This window comes from Mastigoproctus giganteus, chromosome 5 (assembly GCF_048544385.1).
Source record: "Mastigoproctus giganteus isolate SK-2022 chromosome 5, ASM4854438v1, whole genome shotgun sequence".
Classification (NCBI taxonomy): domain Eukaryota; kingdom Metazoa; phylum Arthropoda; class Arachnida; order Uropygi; family Thelyphonidae; genus Mastigoproctus; species Mastigoproctus giganteus.
The window spans coordinates 92,333,743-92,359,323 of record NC_143579.1 but is presented as its reverse complement, the minus strand read 5'-3'; the positions used below and the strand labels follow the sequence as shown (position 1 = coordinate 92,359,323).

Genomic DNA, 25,581 nt, shown 5'->3' with positions numbered 1-25,581 from the left:
CTTCAGTTGCTACTTCTTATCCCATCTGCCCAACTTTTCTAGATCCTGTTGCAGTAGCACACTGGCATTGCTGTCATTAACAACTCTGCCAATCTTTGTATCATCTGCAAACTTGGACATTAAGCCTGATATACCTTCATCATTATCATTGATAAATATACAAAACAACAGTGGGTTCAACACCGAACCCTGGGGAACTCCACTAATAACATTAATCCACAAAAAGCAGCATCCATTGATTAGCACTCTCTGTCTTCTCCCACTCAACAACCATCCTTTTATCCATTGTAGCAACTTGCCCTTAATACCATACTACTCCAATTTGTACAGTAATCTTCCATTAGCAACAGTATCATAAGGTTTCCTGAAATCCACGTATATGATATCAAAATTATTTTTTGCATCCAGTTCCTTTGTAACCACATCATGTCAATGATATCTCTACAGTTCGGAATTTCATTAGTGCCACCGTCTATCCAGCAATCCTCTACTACTGTGGAGTAGAGGATTGCTGGATACTGTGGAGTAGAGGACTGCTGGATATAAAGTGGCACTACTGAAATTTTACACACGCTTTGTAATGTAAAAAAAAAATTACTCAGAATTGTGGCTTCTTGAATGGACATCGACAAAACTTCACCCCCTAAAACAACGATAATACACAATGTTTATGACTGACCTGAATAGTTTGCCTACAACTATTCGGTAATATTTGTCACGTCATCGGAAGGGAATCCATCATTTCATGACAACTCGTGAAGACAACGTCATAATTTGAAAGATCCTGAGAATGATGATGACGAGCTCTCGCAATGTGAGAGCTCATCATAAAGCGCAAATTTTCATAGAAAATGACGGTTTGCTATTGTCTGTTGATAAATAATGCACGCAAGTGGCATTCTCATGTTAAATAAAAACATTTAACTCTCAAGAATTTTCTTTGAGACCAAATAAAGAAACGTACGTAACATTGGTGATCGCAAAATCCCAGTTCCACTTCACTGTACAATATAAAATAGGCACTTAAAAGGACTGCGTTGCGGGGGGGGGGGATGAACAAAATGAAGGTGAATATATATATAGTACATTTGTTTGTTAGTTTGAAAAAAGTAATACAGGTTAATTTGGTTAGTCCAAATGATTACTGATATATAGTTTTTCTGTAAACCACGATTTTCATTTATTTATTTTAATTCATCACGAGTTTTACTAATAAAATAAACTTTATTGTTTAACTTTTAAACACCAATGGATAAACGCCAGGGGCTCACATCTGGTGAGTATGGGCTTGGCACACCCAGAGTCCTGAACTGGATATCATTATTCTTCTCTTTCTTGGTGATTCCCTTCTACTTTTGAATCTCTCTCTCTCTCTCTCTCTGGGTAACTTGGGGATTTTTTTTTTTTTTTTTTTTTTGGCTGGTGTAGCATAAGCCTCAGGCTTCCTTGCACCATCTAGCTAATAATAATATGAATTTTTTTTTTTTTTTCTTGACCAATTTTTGGTATACGTTTATCTATACCATTTTGTGAATTGTACTTTAGTTCGGTGGAGCATGTTTCAAAATGTGAACGTAATTGGATAAATAAAAAAAATAATTAGAAGTATCGCAAAAGGAAAAAAAAAGCATGTTTTTACTATCTTGATCATTTCTTACAAAAATTTACGATAGTTCGTTCATTCCGGTTGTGAAAGAAGAACTCAAAGAGGATAATATTTTATTGCGCATATTACGTAATATGTGTTATATAAGCAGGAGATGGATTTTTTATGCCTCGTAACATCTATCGTCGTATTTACTGTTAAATCTTCACTTTCTAGTGACATACTTTCATCCTCATGACACTGTTTTGAAATTTTAAATGATTTTTATTCAAGGTTTCCCACAATTAAAAAAAGATTGCACACGTAGAATCGGAGCAAATGGAATACTCTTTGGCGCGTGCGCAATGATGTATCTACTTTGGTGTCAGCTTGGAACACCTGTAGACAAAACTATCAGTAGGGCTGGGATTACATGCTGCTGCTCCTTGATTTGCGAGCCTGGAGTCCGCGTCTAGTGTACAGTCAAGTAGCCGGTGCTACAAACACGTGAATACGTGATTTCATTCAACAGTATGGTGCGCCTAAACGTACACTTCTGTAGTGTGTGAATATTCCACTGATATTTGATTCTCAGATTTTGTAGTAATTGAAAGGGATTATATGTCTTAGTAATTAAACTTTTTTCTCCCCATCCAACGGGTAAGTTTTTTAATTATTTGTATATTTGTATTTTAATGCTTACATTTTTGTTTTTATATACCGCTGTTTGCTACTTTTTTTTTTTAACGCACGCTTTGTAAATTTTTATTGAAGAGATTACAGAAACAACTGGCGCTGTTAGTACATAAAGTAAAAACCATTAAGAAACAAATATCCGCTTTGTTTGTTTGATGATGTATTTTGAAAATGCAAACATTGGTATATTAGTGATCGAAGCCCCTTACGTTTTCAATATAAACGTAGTGTAATGTAGCAAAGATGTCTGCAGCTTTTTTTTTTTTTCCCCGAAAATACTCTTTTTTTTTTTTTTTTTTGTGCAATATTTTACTGCGCGACCACAACGACCAGCTTCATCTCTCTTCTTCCCTTATCTGTGGCTCGTAAGACCTGCGGATGTTAAGGTGAAATGCGTGAACACAAAAGCGGGAAGAAATTTTCTGCGGTTTATTTTATATCATGCAACTTCATATTTTATAAAAATACGCTTTTACTTATGAAATGTTTTGTTTGTTTTTTAAATAATAATACTTGGGGCGTTTATTACAGTGATATGTGTGTAGGTTATAACTAATGTTCCCAGTGACCATCAGTGCAATCGAAACCCAATTGCCATAACAAACTGGTGGTTACCCAAGTTTGGATAAAACATTGCACATATTAAAACGAGGCTTGCAATTAAAAAAAAAATACAAACTAATAGTAATTTTATACTATGTTTATGTTATTTAACTCTAATGTCAACAAATATCTTCTTTCATTTTCTTAACCTTCTACTCATGCACAAGTACTAAGCTAAAGAAGTTCTAATACCTCTCGTGTTTGGGTTTCATTTAAAAATAATAATAATAAATCTGTACCAATTTTCAAGCTAAATAACTTTTCAACATTTTTTCTCGCTTTGGATGAGCAACCAACAAATTTTAAACTTTTCGCTTAACTAGCATAAAGACCACCAGAAACGTGTACTATTACAGTATCGGCTCTGGAAGCTTTGTCCAAGTGAAAATGCAGATCCATGTTTTTGAATAGGCTCTATTTTATTTTATTTATTTATTATTATTTTTTTCTGCTTGAACGAATGCAGAGAAGGGCAAAAGTGATGTGGGGAACAAAGGGGTGATCTTACCAAGAAAGGCTTCAGATTTCCAAATTGCAGCGTCTGGAGATTAGGTACCTGTGCGTGATCTGATGAGGTGTTTTAAGGCTTTGAATGGAATTGAGCAAGCACAATGCTGAGCTTGCTCAATTGTTGGGATTCTTCCTTTTGCTCAGACTAAGCACATGAAGGGACATAAATACAAATTGAGGAAGGATAGTTGTAGAACAGATGTGCGGAAGTTTGCCCTCAGCCAGCGAGTGGTTGATTGTTGGAACAGACTTGCATCTGTTTTTATGGAAGTGGATAGTTTGAATAAATTCAACAAACACTTGGAGGGAATGGACAGGTGATGTGGGAGGTTTTTTTGACTGATGCTGTATAAGTTTGCTTTCTTGATCATTTACCACAACTAATACTAAGGTTCCAAACTGCCATAATTTTTTAAGGAAAATAGAATGGTAGAAAATTATTGTAGAACACAAGTGAATCATTTAAATCTCTGAATCATTTTACGCATTAATATTATTACTTTTGATTTAATAAAGAACAAAATGTATGTTCTTATGAATTATTAAAACCATATATATGCAAAAATTCCATTAGGGGAGGAGGCGTGCATGTAGGGAGGTGTGCTGTTTTGATATTTGGCATTTGAATTATTGTCCTACGTGATTTAGACGGGCCTTGCTATTGCTATTTTCAGATTTTTTGTGTAATAATTAAAGCCTGGATGTTAGGGAAATATGCCATAAATGTCTATTTATGAGGGGAAAAAAAACTTTATTTTTTCCTATTTTTCTTCGTAAAATAGAGTATGAATTTTCATTGAAATAGAAATTTTATCCATAAACGTGAAAGTTGCAATTTTTTCATTAAATTCATATATTTGCTAAGATTTTATATATACATTTTTAGAACAAATAAGTTGATTGAGCGCATTTCTCAGTTCCTTACCGGAGTTCCTGGAAAGCAAAAAATAAAATAATAATATAAATAACGAACATGAGAATGCCTGATAAACTTCACATTTCTCACGGCTTGTTCTTATTTACCAATATTTTATACCGCACAGTCATAAGCAAGAAGTAATATCAGACTAACTTGACTTCTTGTTACTTTAATCCAACATCTTTTACTATAGGTCATCATTGGTTTTTATGGCGCATCAGCCTTTTAGACTCGCTGTGTCATTGTATTATGTTTGTATTGGCGTATTCACAAGCCGATTTGCATGTATTGGGATGGGATGAAAACCCAGAATAACTGACGATGCCTCCAAATTCTTCCTGCTGATTCGAACGTAGACCTCAGAAGCCTGGTAACAAGATGTTACGCCTGCACGTTATACGTTCTGCAGCTTCCTCAATTTCAGTTTCCGTTGATCTATGCTAAACTTTCGTTGATGCTGGCATTCCTTCATGGAAATTGACTTATTAATAAAAAATTGTCTGGATATTTGTTACGCTCATTTTTTTGAGATAACTAGGATAAAAATATATGGATATCCGTTTTCAAGATTACCGATACTGTTGGAAGATACACTTTCAAAGTAATCATTGGACCGTGAAAGCCAATATGCGCACAAAATCATTTTATTTACACTTGGAGTACTCGAAAAGAAAAACAGCTCAACATTTTTTTTTTTTTTTTTTTACATTTTACAAATGCTCTTTCTGTTCTTTAGCCGTATTGAATTAGACATGATAATGACCTATTAACCTTAGTTAAATAACCTTGGTCATTTAAAATGTTTTAAGATTCTCCAATGTTTCCCCCTTTACGAAAAAAAAAAAAAAAAAAAAATATATATATATCCACTAAACCGACTTGCTGTGTATCACTCGCTCTTAGATCAAATAGTCCCTTACCATACTTTTTCCTTGTTTTTCTTGAGAGCACTTTTGGTAAGAGAGCTGTTTCACAAGCCTGATGGCCGATTTTTTTTTTTTTTTTTCCTAACCGAAACGTAAAATTTTATATTAACTTCCCTGATGTCAATTTGTAAATTCTTCTTTCGTAAAATTAAAAAAAAAAAAAAAAAAGGCAAAAGCATGTCGCATCTTGTATGAATCTCGTGTGTGTATTTAGCCGCAAGTGCTCATTACTCATTGCTTCTCCTCTTCAGACACGAGCGGTGATCGAAGGAATAAGATGCAGGAAGTATGGTCAACTGCTGTATTGACTCCTGTTTTATTTATTTGATCACGTGCTACCCAAAACGAATATTGAAGCAAGGAAAGTGTGATGGTCACAAGGCAATTACAAATTATCTTCTTCGTTGCTAATTTTTTGCACCTACAGCGAAGTTAGTATTAATATAGAATTTGATCAATTTTTTTGCAAAGATCAAAAACACCGATCGGCTTTCTGTATTCGTTCTGATATTGGTTGTGCAGTTTGTTACGTTTTCAGTGGAATCAAATAAAAAAAAAACTGTTTTTCATGACAAACGTCGTGAATTAAGAGCAACAATCGAAATGCTAAAATTACGCAGTGAAGGAAAAAAGTTCTGGAAAATTTTTAAAATGATCGCAATATTCAAAATGAATCTATAAAATGTGAAATATTTGATATGCATAAACAATTTGCAAATGCCTAGAAAAAGAACTAAACCCTTAAATATTTTGTAATTTATATATTATTATTATATTTAATTTATTGAAAGGTTTAGCCCTTTAATGGAATGGATGCTTTCAAAAGTTTTCCATTTTGGAATGAAGTACGAAATATGTGTAAAAATATTACTAGGGGATTTCAAATTGACGAAAGGCTATTATTTAGTCAGTTTTTCTTTTCGTAATAAATTCCTTTTAGAAGAGAGGAATGATGCCGGCTTAATAAATCTTGTTACGGTCGGTGTTTCCTTCAAAGATTGCATATCAAGAGCAGACCTCGGAAATAGAAAAATTTATATATCTTTTTGTTTGTCATTCCAGTACATTATGGAAATAGTGAAAGAATATTTTCAGAGATAAATATTCAATGGTCACATGAACGAAAAAAAATGGATGTAAAAACCATTAAAATGGAAAATGTACAAAACAAAGTTTGCGCAGTAAAACCTTTGGATCCTGATTTATTTTATTCCTAATTATTCCTCAAATATTGACTTAATAGTGTGAATAGCAGTAAAGCTTAATTCCTCAAATATCTTAATGTAATTATTTTTACGACACATTAAGCAAGCCATTCTTTCACTTTTATAAATATATATATTTTTTCCATTTATAGAACAAACATGTGAAGTCCTCACTGTCCTTTAATTATTATTTTTTTAATTGACCCGGATTTTAGGCTTTGAAACTCAGTTTCCCCATTTGGTCATCCTAGCTTAAATAAACTTCGCGGGCGGGGAGGAGGACAGAGTCAGTTGTCCCAATCGACCTGTTTTTTTCCTCCTTCCTGCCCAAGAAAATTTGTGGCAGTGCACCTTAGTGACAGTTGTCAAAAATTCATTTAGTTATTGTAATAGTACACCTGAACACCATTTTTAGCAAACTCTAACAACTTTTGTCATCTGTAACAATTAAAACGCACTAAATGTAAATAACACTTGTATATACAATATAAACCTAATTTTAGAGAATGTAATTATTATTGGCCATATGGTGCAAGGAAGCCCGAGGCTTATGCTGCACCAGCCAAAAAAATTTCCGAGTTACCCTGAGAGAGATAGAGAGGAATCACCAATAAAGAGAAGGATGATGATATCCAACTCAGGACCCTGGGTGTGCCAAGCCCATACTCACCAGATGTGAGCCATTGGGGCTAATCATTACAGCGTGTTTATGGTCTTACGATCTGTACATAATATACTGCATACAAACTAGCGAGAGTAGTTAGATTTTTAAACAATTTAAAGTCGTTTTAATTTTATATTTTCAGTTAAATATGCAAACGTGCTTACTTTTAATGAATACATTCTCTAAAGAATGTGTATATAACTGAATACTGCACTCTAACAACACATTCAAATGAATGTGGAATCAGTTTTTTTTTACCTTAATTTAGTTTGAATTGACAATTCCTCCGAACAGCTATCAGGCCGCCTCCAGTTTATCCAGCTTTCAGTCTTTGTAATGCAAAATAAATATACATAAATATACCACCTCGTTCTTTTAGGTATCTTTAGAGGCTCCTGTAATATCTGTTGCATCCATTGTAACCCGGTAACTTATTTAAATTCAATGTCACGAAAATCCACTTCAGACCTCTAGTATCATCCCGTCACTCAACCTTTTCTCTGAGGCATACTGAGAAGCATCAAGCGCTTGACTCTTCTGCAGCATTTATTTTTTTGCAGGTCATTTAGCCTAAACAGACTTGCCTTCTAGCATTGTTCTCGTTCAAATAGTCCACCTGTCTATTCTCACGACTTGCACAATTTCCGCATTCTTGTACTTCATTCAGAAGAATCAGATTAACATTCACTATATATATACAATCTAAATGTCATTTAAAAAATGAATCGCATGTGTAGAAATTTAATCACTTAATTTTGCAGTTTACTTACTGCTTTTATATGAGAGAATTCGCTATTTTATTACGCTGTTCTGGACCAGTTCTCTCTGCCCCATTTATCAATGCAATAACACCTGATATTTTACAAAACGGAACAGGAGTATATGCAGGGTCGTGTCAAGATTTAAGCAACTGGATGCAAACAAGAAAATTCCGCTTCCCACTACTTGAAAGCGCTAGAAAGAATCTATTTTAGAGCCCACGAAAACTGGCGCTTCCACGTTAACACGCGTATTCTTCTTCCATGTCTAACCAGGGCCATGATAACACGGCCCTGGTTGTGGAAGAAGGCCACAGAAGAAGAATACGCCTGTCTGCACAAACTTAAGAGAATCTTAAGTTTGTGCAGCCAGGCGTATTCTTGTGACAAGCACATTGAGGCACACTAAGTTTGCCTCAGTGTAGAAACCTTGTCATAAACAAACTGTTTGTACTGGTAATATAACCCAATAACATTACAGTCCTTCCTCGAGATACGTTCCAAGACTTCTTACGTAAGTCGATTTTTACGTAACTCGGGAATGACTAATAAAATATTGCTGCTATTTCCCAGATATGTCAAAATTACAAAAACCACATAACATTCTCAGAAGAATGAAGAAAAATATTTATATATCGTAACAATTAAAAACTTTATGTAGGAACAGCGGTGAATTAACCGGAGTGGCATATAAGAAAAGAAAACATAAAAAGGAAAAAAATCACATGTTATTGTACTATAAAAACTGATATGTATTTCGTACGCCGTGTAGGCTTCATAAGGGAATCTGCTAAGGCTACTCACGTTAATGCGCTGTCTCTAAATTGTAAGTACGTGTCCCACAGATTTGTTTGCCAGTTTTTCATTCAAAATTTCAACACTGAATGAAAAACGGAGAGAAAGAGAGTTAAAAGACACGGGAAGGAGAATTGCACTGAAAAACTATTTTGTAAAGTTTCGTATCATATTCGAGTAGGCAATTTTTCTGTTTCCCCTAGTTGCAACAGTTGTACATTATGATCTAAGCTATCGATGTGAAACAACCAAATGCTATTTTCCAACTAAATGACGACTTTGGTGCATTTTGAAAAATTGAGAAAATTAAAATATTTTTAATTTCAATTTTTGAGAGCTTCGAGGTTTCAAAGGCTTATCTGCTTTGAAGCTACTGAATAATTTACGGTATGTATTTATAACGTACAGTACTACACATTCGTTTAAAAATTGGTGGAAATCTTAACGACCTCATAATAACGATCTTTTTAAAATAAATACATTTTTGGTTTATACTCCGGGACGACCACGCATCGTCAGAGGAATTCACAAGAGAGAGAGAAAGAAACGAGAACGTCACCGTATTTAGTGAGCTTGAACCACGGTCACTCAAACGAATATACAGTACTTCTGTACCCTGGCGCTTCATTGCTCAGCTACAGTCCTGAAGTTAAGAAAATAGCAGCTCTTACCCGCATTGGAAGAAATTTGTATATTATTTCCAAACAAATACATGCAAACAAAAAATACGTTTCGCGGTGATCCTCACAAAAACGTATTCTTTATGTACATGTTTCTTCGAAAATAAAACACAAATCTGTTCTAACTCACAGAAATGCTTATTTTATTAACTTGAAGATCGTAGATATTATACATGAGCAACATGCCATTCAAGGATTACATTAAGCTGGTTATTATAGGGTTAGCGATCACTTACGTAATTCAAAGCTGGTTATTATAGGGTTAGCGATCACTTACGTAATTCAAAAGCCATTAAAATTCTAACTTTTGACATGGAAGTTACAATTCATAATTATAAATAAATATATAAGGTTATATCAGCATTATTCGCTCTACTGGGAATAAATCTACAAAAATACTGAAATAGTGAGTTTACTTACTGTCATTGCTCTCATATTTTCTCTTATAGATTTAATGACGTATCTCTCTAGCACATTTCCACTACACAATTATTGGGAACCATTCGGTCTTTATTAATTCTAATTGTGGCTTCGATTAAACAAGGTCGAAAATACTTACTCGCCCCATCCCGTCACCGGATATTATTGCATCTTACATTTCCACTAAATGAGCAAATGAAACAGTTTCTCTTTATAAACAGACAAAAAAATAAAATAAACCTTTAATAACAGTACTGGAGTGGGGTGATATTGTTGTTCATATCCGTAAGTTTTTTTTTGTTTTTTTTGTTTTCTCTGTCTGTAGAAGTGCGTGTTGTGCGGTTTAAAAACCCAGAATAATTCACGTGGGCATCTACTTACTCAGCCAGAGATCGTGAACTACAGCCTCGAATAAGAAGGCTTTAGAAATTCCTCAAATTGTCGACGGGAATCGAACCCAGATCTCTCCAGCGAGCGGTAGACGGTATGCAGAGTTTATACGGAGGACTTTATAAACAGACAGTAAAATCAGCAACTGATCACGGTACGATAAAAAAAACAATACGTCATCGTTACCCCTTATTCAACCACGTTGTCAGCTAAGAAAATGCTTCAAACAGGACGATGGGGGCAGGAAGAAGAGCGCCACCTTGTTTTGAAAAATAAAACCAACTTTGACCAAATAAAACATTAGAGCACTTCGCCTCGAAACGATACAAAGGATGGATATCACTATACTAGAGAGGAAACCCGCCCATTTCATTAAGAGTTCTGAGATGAATCGACATTTTTTTTTTTTTTTTTGTGATGGTTTTTTTTTTTTTCCCCCATTACTAAATCATTTGATTGTACCGTCAACTTCTGATGTCACGGAATGACCGCAAGATAACTGAGTACAGAAATGAAGGGGTGGGGAGGGGGAGATTAAATAATCTCAAAAGTATGTGGATCGCTAGCGCATAACATCGGGCTATGTGAATTAGATCGTAGTGGAATATAGGAACAGAACCATCAGATCAGCGTGCGTGCCAGCACGAAATAAACTCTTTTAAGTGCGTGCTTTTGTGCTTTGCATATAACAGTCAATCGTGATTACTGGATTATATAAACGGTTACTATGTTCCCGTTACACGTGAAGCTCGGCAGCTGTTCATTCTTACAACCGAATGCAATATCACGTAAGCCGACCATCAACCTTTGACTTTCAGCACAGAGTTACTGCACGGAAGTACACCCACTGCTCTGTTCAATGACACGACCCCAGTCCTCCATGAGAGTTTACTAGTTTAGGTACTTGTCACTAGTGGAGAGGTCTGGTTTTGAGAACTATCAATGACTGTTGATTTCTTGATCTCTTTAGGCAACTTGAATAGGAAACCAAATGTGACTGCTTCATTAGGCGACTTAATCTTATACATTGGAAATTGTGGCCTGGCAATGCTCCAAGAACAAAGTTTTTTTGTTTTTTTTTTCTTCCCCAAATATTTGAACGATTGTTATTATTCATACATTTCAGACAAAGTATAGTGAGTGCTAATATCCTCAACCTATTGACATGAAATGAAATTTTTTTTATTTCTGTCTTACACTGAGGAAACATATTCAGCTCCTCAACAAAGCGTAGGGTCGATGATATACTACTGAAACTTTCTCCAAACAGGTCATTCACAGACTTTTTTCCCATCATAGTTGTCACTTCAAGAGAAGTTACAAAAATTAAATACAATAAATCCTCTGGATTTCAGGTGACTCCCTGATCGATCTCCTACTTTGCAGGTGGTAGATGACTTTCATCAACCGGTGAAATACCACCACTTTGCTTATTGGAGGCTTGAAGTGGTGAAACCCATGTTTAGTCTCTAGAGCAAAGTTTCCGGCATCCCCCTTCCCCCATACTTCTCCTTCAACCCATGCACGGTACTAAGTACTATAGGTTTTGATACCTTTCGTGTTTGGGGTTTTCATATAAAAAAAAAAAAAAAACTTACCTGCATGTCTCTATGCAAAATATGTAGGACTAAAATGTTTGTAACTACGTCCAATGTAGCCTGTGCAATTCTAAACATTACTTAAATGTTCAGACAGATTATGCTGCTTTAAAAACTCCTTTCGAAAGTTTCCATATACTGTCTAAGTGAGAAATTATTCCATCTTAAACAGACAGAGTTTCAAGACCAAGAATTTCCTATCAGAAATTCTTGGTCTTGAAAGCGTTTCTGATAGGAATGACGGGTCTCACCACCATGCTCGTAATATTTAATAATGCACAATACTTATAAATTTGCAGTTTAGGGTTATAAAAAGGACTGGAAAAGATATAGTTTATTTAAGACACGGTTGGAAAAATTCCTTATTTTTCATCAGCCATTCAAAAAAAAAATAAAGTTTTACCGAACAACAGAATTATACGAGCTACATCATACTTCGAGGTATCCCTTCCAGAAAAGTAAGGTTTTTAATTTTAGGTTATTTCAAAACATATCAGTTCTGATTAGAGCCTCCTCGGCGATGATTGTAAGGATCTAATATCTTTTTCTGTCTAAAGTCGTTTAAGTCTGAAATTTACAAAATATTTGTAATCCTCTCGAATCTAGAGGGAAGGGGCATACATAATTTGTAGTTTCACTAATGGCAATATACGATCGCTTGTACTGAAGAATTGTTCCTAGCGCGCGCTCGTAAAGCGGGAATTTATTTCCCATAGACATAAGGTTAAAAATAGGGGTTACGTTTGCAACAATGAAATTAGTTAGCTAATTAGTTTATTAAACAATGATTGATTTATCCAAAGAAATGAAAACGTAGTCTGTAAAATAAGCAAATTATAATAATGGAGAAATTATTTACGACTTACAAATGTTAAAGAATGTTTATTCTTCATCATCGACTAAATGCACACTCGTAGATCACTCATTATTGGCTCGGCACTCGTTGGTTTGTTGCACAAGGATTCGTCTTCTTCAGAAATTTCAAGAGGCGGTTGTTTCCAAGATAATCATATCTTTTAATTATAAAATTCACGATTGCATGCATAAGCATTTTTTAACGGCACACACAAATTGCAACTAACACGATTCGCACGGAGTAACAAGTTTACGAAGCTTAAAAAAAAAAAAAGGAATGAAGACAAGATTCTGAAAATTTTTATTTATTTATTTTTTTTTTTATACAATTGAAGATTTCAGTAAAGTTCCACATTTCACCGTAATAACGTAAAAAACCACACAATTCCAGCTATCGGTATTTTCGCAAATGCAAGACGATCGAGTTTACTACCCGTTTATAATTGCTTGCTGTGACAAAAAAGCCCAATAAACAGAAAAGTGCAAATTGTTTTATGGTCGTGACCTCCAGAAATGTGCTTTAGAAAAATATCACAAAGGCGTTTGTGATATTAATTCTTTGAACAAAACATATAGTGCATTTTAATGATTTGAATTGGTAACTAATACAATTTACAAACCACGCTCACGACCTTTTATATAGCCTTAAGGTCACGCTCGTGACCTTAAAAATGACATTTTAAAGAGATAAATAGCTTATTATACAGCTAAAATTTCGACTTCCGAGAACCTGAAGCGAATTACCAAAAAACAATGTGTTATTGGGTTCACATTACGATATTTTGACGATACGATGGAGTTTCTGGAACTGATTAATATCGTAAAGCGGCGTACACTGTATTGTATAGCTACGCACGTGGTTTGGAATGCGGTATTTATGAATGTTTAACATTCATTTTTTGCAATTAATGTTCATATTTTCGATTTTGTTGATACTTGTAGGAAAAAAAAAAAAAAAAAAACTCGGGAACTCTTAAAGCCCTGTATATTTGATTTTATAATAACGAAAATTAGACACGGCCGGTCGAGAGCTATAGTAAGGAAACACTGAAAAGATAGCTTGCCAAGAAATAACCAAGGTGGTTTCAATCGAGTTATAGTAGTAGTGGGTAGTCCAAGGCCGAATTCACCGAGTGCGGTGGCACAGTTGCTTCACGACCCAAGGTCTCAGGGGAGGCCCTTTTAATTGCATTTCATTTACAATAATCATTGCTCCTTTCCTCAGTTGTCTTTAAAATCTATTTATTTCTAACTCCATTCTTTCAAATTCCATTCATATTAAAATACTCTGTGCACAGGAAAACTATTAGGAAAGGATGCATAACGTTAGAAACAAATTAAATTCTTAATATGCAAATCGACACAATACTCAAGCGTATATCATGTTTAATATTCTCATGAAATTTAAAGACTAATTCTGAGACAAATTCCTCAAAGTAAATTAATTCAAGCACACAACAGCCAAAGTTTTCGGAATCTTTCTGGTCTCCTTTTTCAAAACATAAAACAGAGAAAAACCAAAGAAATTTAAATGAGATTCTAGCATGTGTAATCTATAATTTAAGTCAAGGGTGGGAAACCTACGGCCCGCGGGCCAACTTCGGTCCGCGATCGTGCACGGGTCGTTTTCAAAATACTGTACTGTATATATAATAAATAGCCCGCCGTTTATTATATATATTTTAGAATTAATGGCATTTCTGATGTAATTTAGAAAATACCCTGCCCATTGCTACGACAAATATTGATTCACTGATAAAAAAAATAATAAAAATAAAAAAAAATGTGTGTGTGCCGAGCACGCATAGCGGAAGTTAAGTGAAACTTCTTTAGAATCTTTTGAAACGTTTATAATTTCAGTGTTATAGTGGTTTAATATTTTTACAATTGTTTTACAAAAATTTTACAGATCTCTCCTTTGTACTCAATGGAGGTGGTTTCGGTGGTCGCATTGCACATATACGTATCCTATACGCCTTACAACGCCACTATTAGTCTTCGGCATGTTGAATTATAATTTTTTTTTCCCGTCGAAATTTTTTTACGAAATACAGTAGAGAATGACGAAAGAAATGTTTTGGTTTTTAAATTTTTTAAAATCGGACTGCTAGAAACAGATATAGCGATTTAAAACGTAAACGGGACACGCATGCGTGCTGTAGGGGAACTGACTGCATCATGCATCGCTCGTGCCTGGTACGGAGTGGTACAATGGTGGAGCGATGAATCATTTCGTGTCGCGTTTTCGTGGCAATTTTTTGTCAATCCACGAATGCAAGTTACTCCCATGTGAAAACTGCCTGAGGCGCGCCTAAAGAAATTTCACTTCAATAAACAGTATCAAATCTCTCTCTCATTAAATATTATAAAAATAAAATATTGCAATTTTTGTCACTACAATTGTACCTTTGTAATTTTATCTTGAATTTTTATTTCGTTTTTCTTATTAATAAAATTAATTATATAAATAAATTTTTCTGTTTATACTCCGGCACGACAACCAAGTCAGTCGAGTTTACAATAAATCGTCAATACAAAAAAATATCGTATTAGTAGTCACGGGCTTGAACCCCTGACCACTCGGCTACGTCATGTACGTGTATGTAAAATATTACAATAAATAACATAAAACTGTTTATGGCAATTTTTTAATTATACACCATTTTAATAATACTAAAAATCGTGGAAAGCTTAAAAAAAAAAATTGACCCGCGTATACCTCACAGACATTTTATGTTTCTCTTTTTTCCTTGAATTAAAAAAAAAAAAAAAAAACTGTCCATATTCTGACACGACTACATTAAAGTCAGAAGCGCTTACAATTTTTACAATAGAATCATTACCGTATTCATTAGCCACACGGGTTCAAACAATAAGCTAACTCAAACGCGTGTGCTGCCTACTGGGGAAATGTGTGTTGATGTAACCTTTAAATTTCATTAGACTAATTAGTTAAGCACAATTAGTTAATTTACTTCAGTGTGTGCGTGTTCATTTCAATTAAGAATTTAATTAGAAAAGGGGCCTATAAAAAAGTATGGACACGAACCCCAGACTACCTAAATCCAGCACTGGGGCTGACTGATGGGATAGATTCGTAGCCAATATTTTACACTTTGGCACTTTCACGTAAGAAGTATGTGGAAGTTTCAAAATTGTCTATGTCTATAAGACAAAAATAAGTTTATTTTGTCTACTATTACATCATTTTTTTTTTTAGATAAATTCTCCCAGTGATGAGCAAATTTTTTTTGCTGGAGGGACCGCAAAAATGTTTCTCATAATGGGGTATTGCGGGCTCAAACAAAGGAAAATTTATCTTTTCCTTACGCTTTTAACTGTGAAAATTCTTTCATTTAATAACTAACTAATACGCTATTTCAAATTTAAATTTTCGAAAAATAAAAATAAAATTGTGTTCCAATGACTGGGGAAGAGGAAGGGGTCGCGAGCTGCTGTCGCTGCTTTATATCGAAATCGTCTTTTACAGTTTATTTCACACAACAAAGAAGTAAGAAACAGAAAGGAAGTTGTACACATAATTGTAAAAACAATAGTAGTGTAACTAACTTTCTTATTTAGTAATTTTTAAATTCTATGACGTTTTAATATTTTTAGTTAGTGTAATTTGCTCGCGGGATGCTCAACGCTGCCTTAGACCCATAAGGGTTCCGCGGAACGCTGTTCCAGAAACAATTTTCTATCGGTGAATGTATTCCTCGGGTTCAGTAACGGATCTTCCAGTACTTGTATCTTTTACTAATAAAATGAATATTATCGTCATTTTCTGTTCAACTTAACTTTTAAATTTAAGGTTTAAAATTTTTAACTAGACGACTGTGGCACTTTGAATGTTCAAGACGGTTTAATTGGATGTATTTACATATACAACCGACAAAACAAAACGTCCACTTCTTTATTATTGTGCGTTGGTCTTCGTCATGTACTTGTCACTAAGTAATCAGGAAGGAATTTTTATTTATTTTTTCCCCCCGGTCTGTTTACTTCCTGATGTCACGTTACCTGAATCTCGGCCATCAAAATGCTTTCAAAACCTGTTCATAAACTTGAATAGAAGAGACTTTAGTTACTGTCCTTGATTTTGAACTGGTTTTCATGTTTATTAAGGCGATTATCAGAAGAAAATCATCTGCCCTACACAACGTGACTGACAATTAGACCCTAAAGAACAGTTTTATAGAATGTGACGGCTAATTATTGAGTAAAAAAAAGAATATATTAAAAAAAAAAACGATTTTGGATGGTCAATTATGTTCCATTTTAAATTGTATCCCATAGTCATGTGGCTTGTGAATATAGTTGCCGATTTAGAGACATTTAAAGAAAACTTTCGCATTACGTTTCTAAATCGGAAAAGCTGAACTACTCTACGATTGTATTTCTAATCAAAAAAGGACTAGAAAAATCAGCCCTAAAAACTCTTTTACGTAACTATTATAATATCGAAATATTCTGTTGAAACGCTTATGGAACATCATGAAAGTTTTTATTACCTGATAAGAAATAAGTTTTATATAGGAATAATAAAGGACTATTTTTCAAACTCTTTACTTTGATCAATGTCTAATGCAGGCACTAGCAACCATATTCACGCGTCACCAGGTGGGTACACCGGAAGATTTTCTGCAGCACGCCAGTGGTACACTGGTGTACAAAATTTAAGGACCAGAAATTTCCCATATCCAGGCCACTCCTATGAGAAGCCACAGGTGAAAACCTGTGGCTTCTCACAGGAGTGGCCTGGATATGGGAAAAGCATACCAAAGAAACCTCGTGAGGTACAGAAATGATGAAGGAAACAACACCGACACAACAACGGAAACAAAGCGGTACAGAGAGACTTTATTCAAAAATGGCAACATAGCACTGGCTGCCATGATACAGATGCATCACTGCCAAAGATGGGACGCCTCCGTAGCCAGGTGGGCAGGAGTGGCAGTGCGTAGCACATGCTTCTTGATTAGACCGGGGTTCGAGCCCGTGACCACCAAATACGGAGGATGCAGAAAGGTCAGGGAATGATCACCGCATATCCCGGGAGCAATATGGCCTTAGTTGCTAATGTTCCTAAAAACCAAATTACAAACAAACAAACAAGCCAAAGATGGAACAAAGGGAAGAGGTGGTCCTCAGTAGGAGATATCGCCACCCCTAATGTCGATGCAGGCTTTGCACCGACTGTCCATACTTAGAACAATGTTGTTGATAAGTTCTTGCGGTAACATCGTCCATTCCTCTGTCAGCGCCATCTTCAGCTGTTGAACATTTTCTGGTGGGTGTGGACGTGCCGCTTGGCGTCTCCAAAGAGCGTCCCATATGTGTTCGATGGGATTTAGATCGATGGAACGGGCAGGCCAATCCATACGAACAACGTTCTCACTTTCCAAAAGCATATCACAGCTGCAGTGCGATGGGGTGTGGCGTTATCAACCATAAACATGAACTCCGGGCCAACGGCACCTCGGAACAGACGCATATGGGGAAGGATTACCTCAGTACAGTAGCGTGCACCGGTTACGGTATCGCCTTTCAGTATCTGGAGTTGTGTACGTTCATCCGAGATAACGTCTTCCCAGACGAGATTACCGTGAGCCAACCTCTCGCCAGATTAGCTGACTTCCAGAATCGCTGCTGAGACTGAATCTACTCTCATCAGTAAAGAGTACCTTAAGTAATGATTTTGTGGTTGTAACCTTTAGAAATAGTGTTGGTTCTTAAGTTTTGCACACCAGTGTATGATACTTTCTAAATTTTCAATAATTTTGATTAAAGCTATCCAAGTATCACGCATGAAGATTGTTATAGTTGTAATGAACAAAAGTGGCACTCACAAAGTAAAAGGTCGCCAACCCCTAGCTAATGGCTAGTTTTGGTCATCTTTTAATTTATCACCGTATTTAGATGTCCGCCTTGACAATAAGTGATTTTGCCACTTGTCACTTATTTGGAAAGGTTTCGCCAACTTCGACAAGCAAACAACAACTGCTGCATATGAACGATTGAGTAATCGTTAGAAACTTCAATTATTTACATAGCTATATACTCTACCATCTTATATGGAGCCGAAATTTGGGCCTCCGCAGTCATGACCACAATTAAGATCTATGCTAACAAGCAGTAGTTGCTGCGGTGGATCACCAGTAAGCTGCACATCCCTCCCAAACAGAGACTAACTCAAATGACGCAGTCCTTTGGAATTATGAGACTGCCAGCTCTGCTCGTGGACGCCGCCTCACCTTCACGGTCATGATGTCCTCTGCAATGATCGACATCCCGGACATCTGCAAACTGTGCTCATATAGGGCCAATCTCAGAGCGACACCATCATTATCAGTCGGCAGTAATAATAAGCTTGTGCTAACCGACAGGTTTCTTCCGAAATATTACCAACTTTTCAGGCGCTCGACTGTGATTTCAGATAAGTTTCTGTCGGACAAAAAATACAGGCAAGAAGGTCCTGGACAACCTTCCATTCACAGTATCGTAACCTTCAGGCCGTACCGACATATGTAGCAGTTACTCTTCTATCTGCGAGATTCTATATCCTGCTCCTAGAAAATATTTTTATTCTAATCGTTATTACTAATTTTAGAATTAGTAGACACTAAACTGTCGGGTCAGTGTTTACATCTAGATAATTGGTTAACGTGGATGCTTCCACATCAATGCGTCAGCTCTCAAGTCCGACAAAATGAATGTGACTTTTCCATGTGTTTTTTTTTATTTTTATTTTGCATATAGGCGCTTAATAGTATTGGCAGTACCACGTTATTGTATTAGTTAGCTTTTAAAAGCTATGCTGTCCCACTTTTGGATTATGCATCTTATCCGGACGGCACATTCCCCTCTGTTGCATAAAATCAATTGAAAAAAAAAAAAAAAAAAAAAATTCAAAAGTCCATTATAATGCATTGGCTCTCCAGGGGTAATTAATATACTCTCCGATATCTTATAATGACTCATGTAGTGATTTTCGCTTAATTTCACTAAGTCGTCAAAGAATAATTACTTTTTTTAAACAGATTAATTTCTGGAAACATTGCTCGTCATAGGTGTTTAAGTTTGAATCGAATCGCGGTTTCTTCTTCTGTCTTTCTTTCTTTTATTTTACTGACTCTTCTAAGATGAACTATTCTTTTTACTTTAATTGTATATCTTTATCTAAACCAGTGGTTTTCAACCGGGGTGCCGCAACAACATTCCAGGGGTGCCATGCAATTTTAGATTAAGTTACTTAAACCTATTATTTTTAATTATTATTTTTTTTTTGAAATTTATATATTTATTTCATTATAAAAAGGTATACGGTATCCATTGTACCGTATCTCTTTAATTTTGTGGTGATATAAGTATATATAATTTGCATTATGAATTTTAATTTTGTTTATAATTAAATTATTATAATAACTATCATATAACATATTTTTTTTTAATATTCCACACACACACAGAATCAGAAGATTATTAAATGGTCAAAAACCACTGTGTTAAGTATTTTTTTTGGCCTAGGGGTGCCGTGAAAAAATTACTGGGACACTAAGGGCGCCGTGAACCGAGAAACTTTGGGAACCTCTGATCTAAACTATACTGATTTGTACATTTTCTTACCTAGAGCTTTTTTTTTTTAGGGAGGAAAAAGTTGAAAGACAATTTCTCTAGCAAGTCGTGGGCTGAATAACATTAATTTTAATAAAAAAAAAATCTTGTCAAGCAAGTTTGAAGCGTTATTTATTACACTTTATGTATATCATTACTGCTGTTTCTTTGTCTATCGAACACTTGAAATAAATTATTATTTTCTTAAGTAATGCTGACGTAATTCTTCGGGCCATTTCAGTTCAGTTTAACGTGTTTCTGGGGGGGGGGGGAGATTGAGGTCGACAGCAGGCAATAAAATCGACAAAAAAGTGCATCATATGTCATAAGTGCGTCCTTTCTCAGGCACTCAAATTAACTTATATTGTTTTATAAATTTAAAAATACGCTTGTAGGCAGGTAGTAATTCATTATCACTAACTTGCAAACATCAGTTTCTCATGGTAATACTAGCTACATCTGCACATATCATGATACGAAGAAACGCAAATACATGTACAACGTTTACATTTTGCTTGGTAATTAGCCACTACTGTTCGGGCGTTTTAAGAATCTTGGAGGATGAGGAAGACTAAATATAAAGGACTATCCAACGAGTGAGTATGGTTCATTGGCAGGGGACTTGTTTAGTTGATACTCTACTTTTTAATCATAATCAGTTTATTCTTATTTGTGTTTTAATTTATACAGTAGTAATACAGCATTTTTTCCATTCATTTTATTTTACTACGATCTTAACTTTTATTTTCATTTGTATACGATTGACATACAGATAAAAAAAAAAAAAAAAACCGAAAAGCGTGTGTTACACATTATTCGGTATTCATATTGAATGGTGGACAACCAAACGGGGTCACGAAATGCTTTCGATTATCGAAAGAATTACCTCACCTATGGAAAGGAGCTAAGTTGTTAATTATAGATTTTCTGACATTTATATTTGGTTGAAATATAAATATGGATCAGTGCAGTGAGGTGCAGCTGTTAGGATTATAATCAGCTGAATATATATACTGTCCTCTAAAAAGTACTTGGATGCCGGTAATTTGATAAAATGGCTTTTATTAAAGAAACTAATTGCGTGTGGGCAATTTATCCTGAATCATAAGAGTCTTCCTTTAAGGAAGACCAGTTTTCGACAGCAACCGGCTAAATTTAACACTATTCGTCTTTTAATGCAGTAATTGACGTGGATCGTATTGTCCTCGCCAGATCCGGAGTTCCAGCTTGTTGTAAGGGTGACTTGAAGAACCATTTTTACTGCAGATTAGATGCGTATAAACTTGTCTTTATGGAACGAAAAATTGTGTCCTGTTAAGATACCTGTGTCCAAATATAAATAAAGATATATTCTTCTTTGCAGAGATAATATATACAACTGCAATATATCCATAACGGCCAGCTTGGCCAAAAATTTCACAAAATAAAATAGAAGAGGAACTGTATAACGGAAAGTGTCAAGTTATTTGTCCCAGCTTAAGAATTCTGGTTTAGATGTTTTATTGAGCCCAAGTAAGTGTATGCATTAAAGGATACCGAGATCCTTGAAGAATAGTGCGTTTTTGTGGATACTTAAAATTAATAAATTTAATTTTATGAAAATTTCTGCAAGAAATCTCATCACAATTTGAATATCCAGAGACAAGGAACTCAACACAAACCATGGCATTTTCTAAGGAGTAGATTAAGGGAAAATCCTAGGTGAATTGGGAACAGCCTAATAATCACGTATCCTCCTGAGATTTTAAGATAACAAGAGGCAAATCGTTTAATCGAAACGCAGGGGCCCAAATGAACCTTGTAGAACCTCATTATCAAGGATGATAACTCGACACACACACCGAGCTTTCTCTGTATAAGAAAAACTATGAAACCATGCGAGTGCAAAGGCGTATATTATATCCAATAAGTTCTAAAGTAACAATTAAAACGAATGCTTTTAAGAAAAAAATATGGGTACAACTTACATCGAAGAAAGTCGTACCCTCAGAACAGGAACTCGTAGAAAGCAGGTTGCCCACTTTTCGGTAACTAGAGCCGACAAAGCGGCTAAAATGGCATATAAGCTAATGGGAATATACACAATAAAGTCGCATCGGAACTTGCCGTTGCAGAGTTTTTTAATCTTTCCCTATCTGCTGGAATTATTTTAGTTTAAGCTTACTGGCTTCCAGTTGCTAATTTTAACCATGGATACTGATTCTTTAGTTTCAATATTTGCATAAGACGTGCAATACTGGACCAAAAGGCTCACATCTGGTGAGTATGGGCTTGACACACCCAGGGTCCTGAGCTGGATATCATCATTTTTCTCTTTCTTGGTGATTCCCTTCGACTTCTCTCTCTCTCTCAGAGTAACTCAGATTTTTTTATTTTATTATTATTATGCGATTTTATTGTGTGTTAATTAGCGATAGTTAACCTGAAGGATTAGTTCGAGTACAACATAGCACCACTCAACCTAAGCGAGGAGCCCCCTCCCACCCAGACGGCACATGAAACAAAGCTAGAAAGATGGGCAAAGAAGACACTCCATGGCAGACACTACAATGACCTTCATCAAGATCACATCGATAACATTGCTTCCAATGCATGGCTCACAAGCGGGACGCTCTTCCTCGAGACAAAAATTCATGCTCGCCATTCAAGATAATCAACACCAGAAACTATAGAAAATACATTTCAAAGGAACCCGGAATGTCGGATGACACATGTCGACGATGCCACCTGGCCTCAGAAACGATCCAACACATCACCGCGGGGTGCAAGGTGACCCAGACTGCGTACACTCGTAGACACGACCAGGGTAGCCAGCATAATACATCAGAATCTAGCGAGGAAATACCAAGTGATCAAAGGAAGTGTACCATACTACGAAGTACGAACCTCAGGCAGTACTAGAGACCCCAACTCACAAGCTGTACTGGAACCGCGCCATAATAACGGATGAGACCATCCCGCACAACAGACCAGACATAACCCTTGTGGACAAGTTGGAAAAGGCTACCTACCTGATTGACATGGTGGTGCCCAACACTAGCAATGTCCAGAAAACCCATGAGGAAAATATTAGGAAGTACACGAACCTGAGACATGAGGTCAAGGAGATGTGGCATATGCAAAAAGTAACGACCATCCCGATCATCGTATTGACCATCGGTATGGTGCCAAAGACCCTACGTAGCAGCCTAGCAGCAATATGTCTCCCAGAGAACACCTACAAAGGAACTCCAGAAAGTCGCAATCCTGAACACCTGTAGGATAGTCAGAGAGTTCCTCGACCAACAGTAACACCAGACATAACAACCACCCTGTGTACTTGGTAAAAATACCCGTTAAGAGGTGGAATCGCCAATCAGGGAGAAATAATATAAGAGCAATAATAATAATAATAATAATAAATTCAATTCTCAATTCAGTTCAAACACTCAAATAGGAATATTATATTGCAGAGAAAAATGTTAGCAAGAAAAAAAAAATTGTTAATATTTTTTTTTTATATAAATTAAAAGTAAAGTCTTTTCTCTTGTGATATTGGCTGCTTATGTCAGTTACTTCATGTTTTTGTTAATTAATGTTACAATCTTATCTAAAATATGATTAAAAGTTTCTCCATGCATTCTAATTATATTTAAAAAATCCCCTTTGTCATTTTATTTTATTAAGTAAATGATTATATTTACAATTTTTTTACTACTGAAATTTATACCCTGTAAATACCATTAGACAAAAAGAAGAAAAAAAAAAAAAAAAAATCCATGAGGATCAATTAATTCCCTATCTGAAGAATCGGAACTGAAGATACGCATGCGCGTACATTGCATTCAGTTCCCGCTCTCTTTAATACGCTTTTTAGTAAATGGGGACTCCCAGTACTGATAACAGGCGTTGGTCAGCCTGCTTATTTGCTTGTTCGTACCTTAAGGCGTAAATGAAGTTGAGCTACTTTATCATACTTGCTTCTAAAAGCAATGTTAGGGTTCTTTCTCTGAAATTATTAATGTGTGACCAGGCCCGAAATACAAATGAACATGAATTGCACATTCGTTTGAGAGAAACGTTTTACGCAGAAATGTGAAACAGATGAAACTAGAGATCTGGGGAGGGGAGATATAACGATGATGATATATTTCTAGGAGGGCAATAATGATATATGTTACTGACAGTAACTGAAAATTAAGCTCGGATTTATCTCGAATTTTTAATCAGAATTTGCATAATATACATACAGCATGAAAATTTGCGTAATGACCAATGTTGTCAACGTTAGCCATCGGCAAGGAATATTTAGTAGTGGAATCAGAAAACTTCATTTAAACTATGGATGGAATTGAAACAAAAATAAAAAATGAAATTAGTCACTTGAATTGAATAAAAGAGAGAAAATCATATTTATAATTCAGTAATTTACGTCACTTGAAATGCTGATTTCGGCCTCTTTGTGACTGTCTCCGTCGCTCTTAATGACATAGTCTTCGGTTTCATCAAAGGTCTTAGAATTAGAGATACCGGTTTTCTTTAAATTTTGGTGATGCAATCCATAACAATTATGCCCCACCTGCTTGCCAGTCACATGACTGAAGCACGCCACTTCATAATCGTAAAAAAATGTTTGGTAGCTTTACGATTCTTTACGCATATATTCACGCAATTTAAACTAAAAATGTTAAAAAAGAAAAAGTAGTGGTAGTTCGAAATCAAGTTAAGCACGCTATTTTTTAGAAGCGCGCAATTTTTGAAGCAAATGCCGTATGCAAACTGAAAATTAACAAAATTATTATGCGACTTTTATATGAGGTAATAAAACTTATCTATTTTTCTATTATAAATTTGAGGTGCGACGATTTTGCGAGGACGATGAACATGCCTGTATACAAGATAACTCGTTAATAAATATAATACAAATCCCTAATCATGACTTCAAACGAGTCATTACCTTTGCGAATTATTTCCATTAAGAGCTAATTACAATTTAAAACACTTTTTTAACCTCCGAGTTAATTAACTTTATAATGATCATCACGTTCCGGAACCTATGCGGTCCCCTTAATCACATGAAAACCAACTCCTTTCGTTGATCAAGATGTCTAGGGAAGCAAGAGAGCGATTGGTCAACTTTTCATCATCTCCTTTCTCTTACTTGCCTGGACATAGTGTGCATAGTGTTAGGGTCACGTGCCACCTGTGGTTTCCCACATCTGTGCCATATGTACGTTGTGAAGAAATACAGTACTGTAAATGCCAGAAAACTGTTGTGTGTTGAAGGTGCAGTATTGTGTTGAGTTCTGTTCTGTTCTGGCGTTTAGCCGCAGGGCCTCGGACATAGTGTGCATAGTGTTAGGGTCACGTGCCACCTGTGG

The 25,581-nt window shown here is 35.5% G+C and overlaps 1 protein-coding gene across 1 annotated transcript in view; it reads left to right on the top strand.

Annotated features, from left to right (window-relative positions):
* Nucleotides 1-2,015: 2,015 nt before the first annotated feature.
* Nucleotides 2,016-25,581, top strand: part of LOC150085560 (uncharacterized) — a 67,371-nt gene continuing 43,805 nt past the window's right edge. Inside the window, exon 1 of the mRNA XM_090374111.1 lies at nt 2,016-2,245. The gene's annotated coding sequence lies outside the window, so the exon portion shown is untranslated. The remainder of the gene's footprint in view (nt 2,246-25,581) is intronic.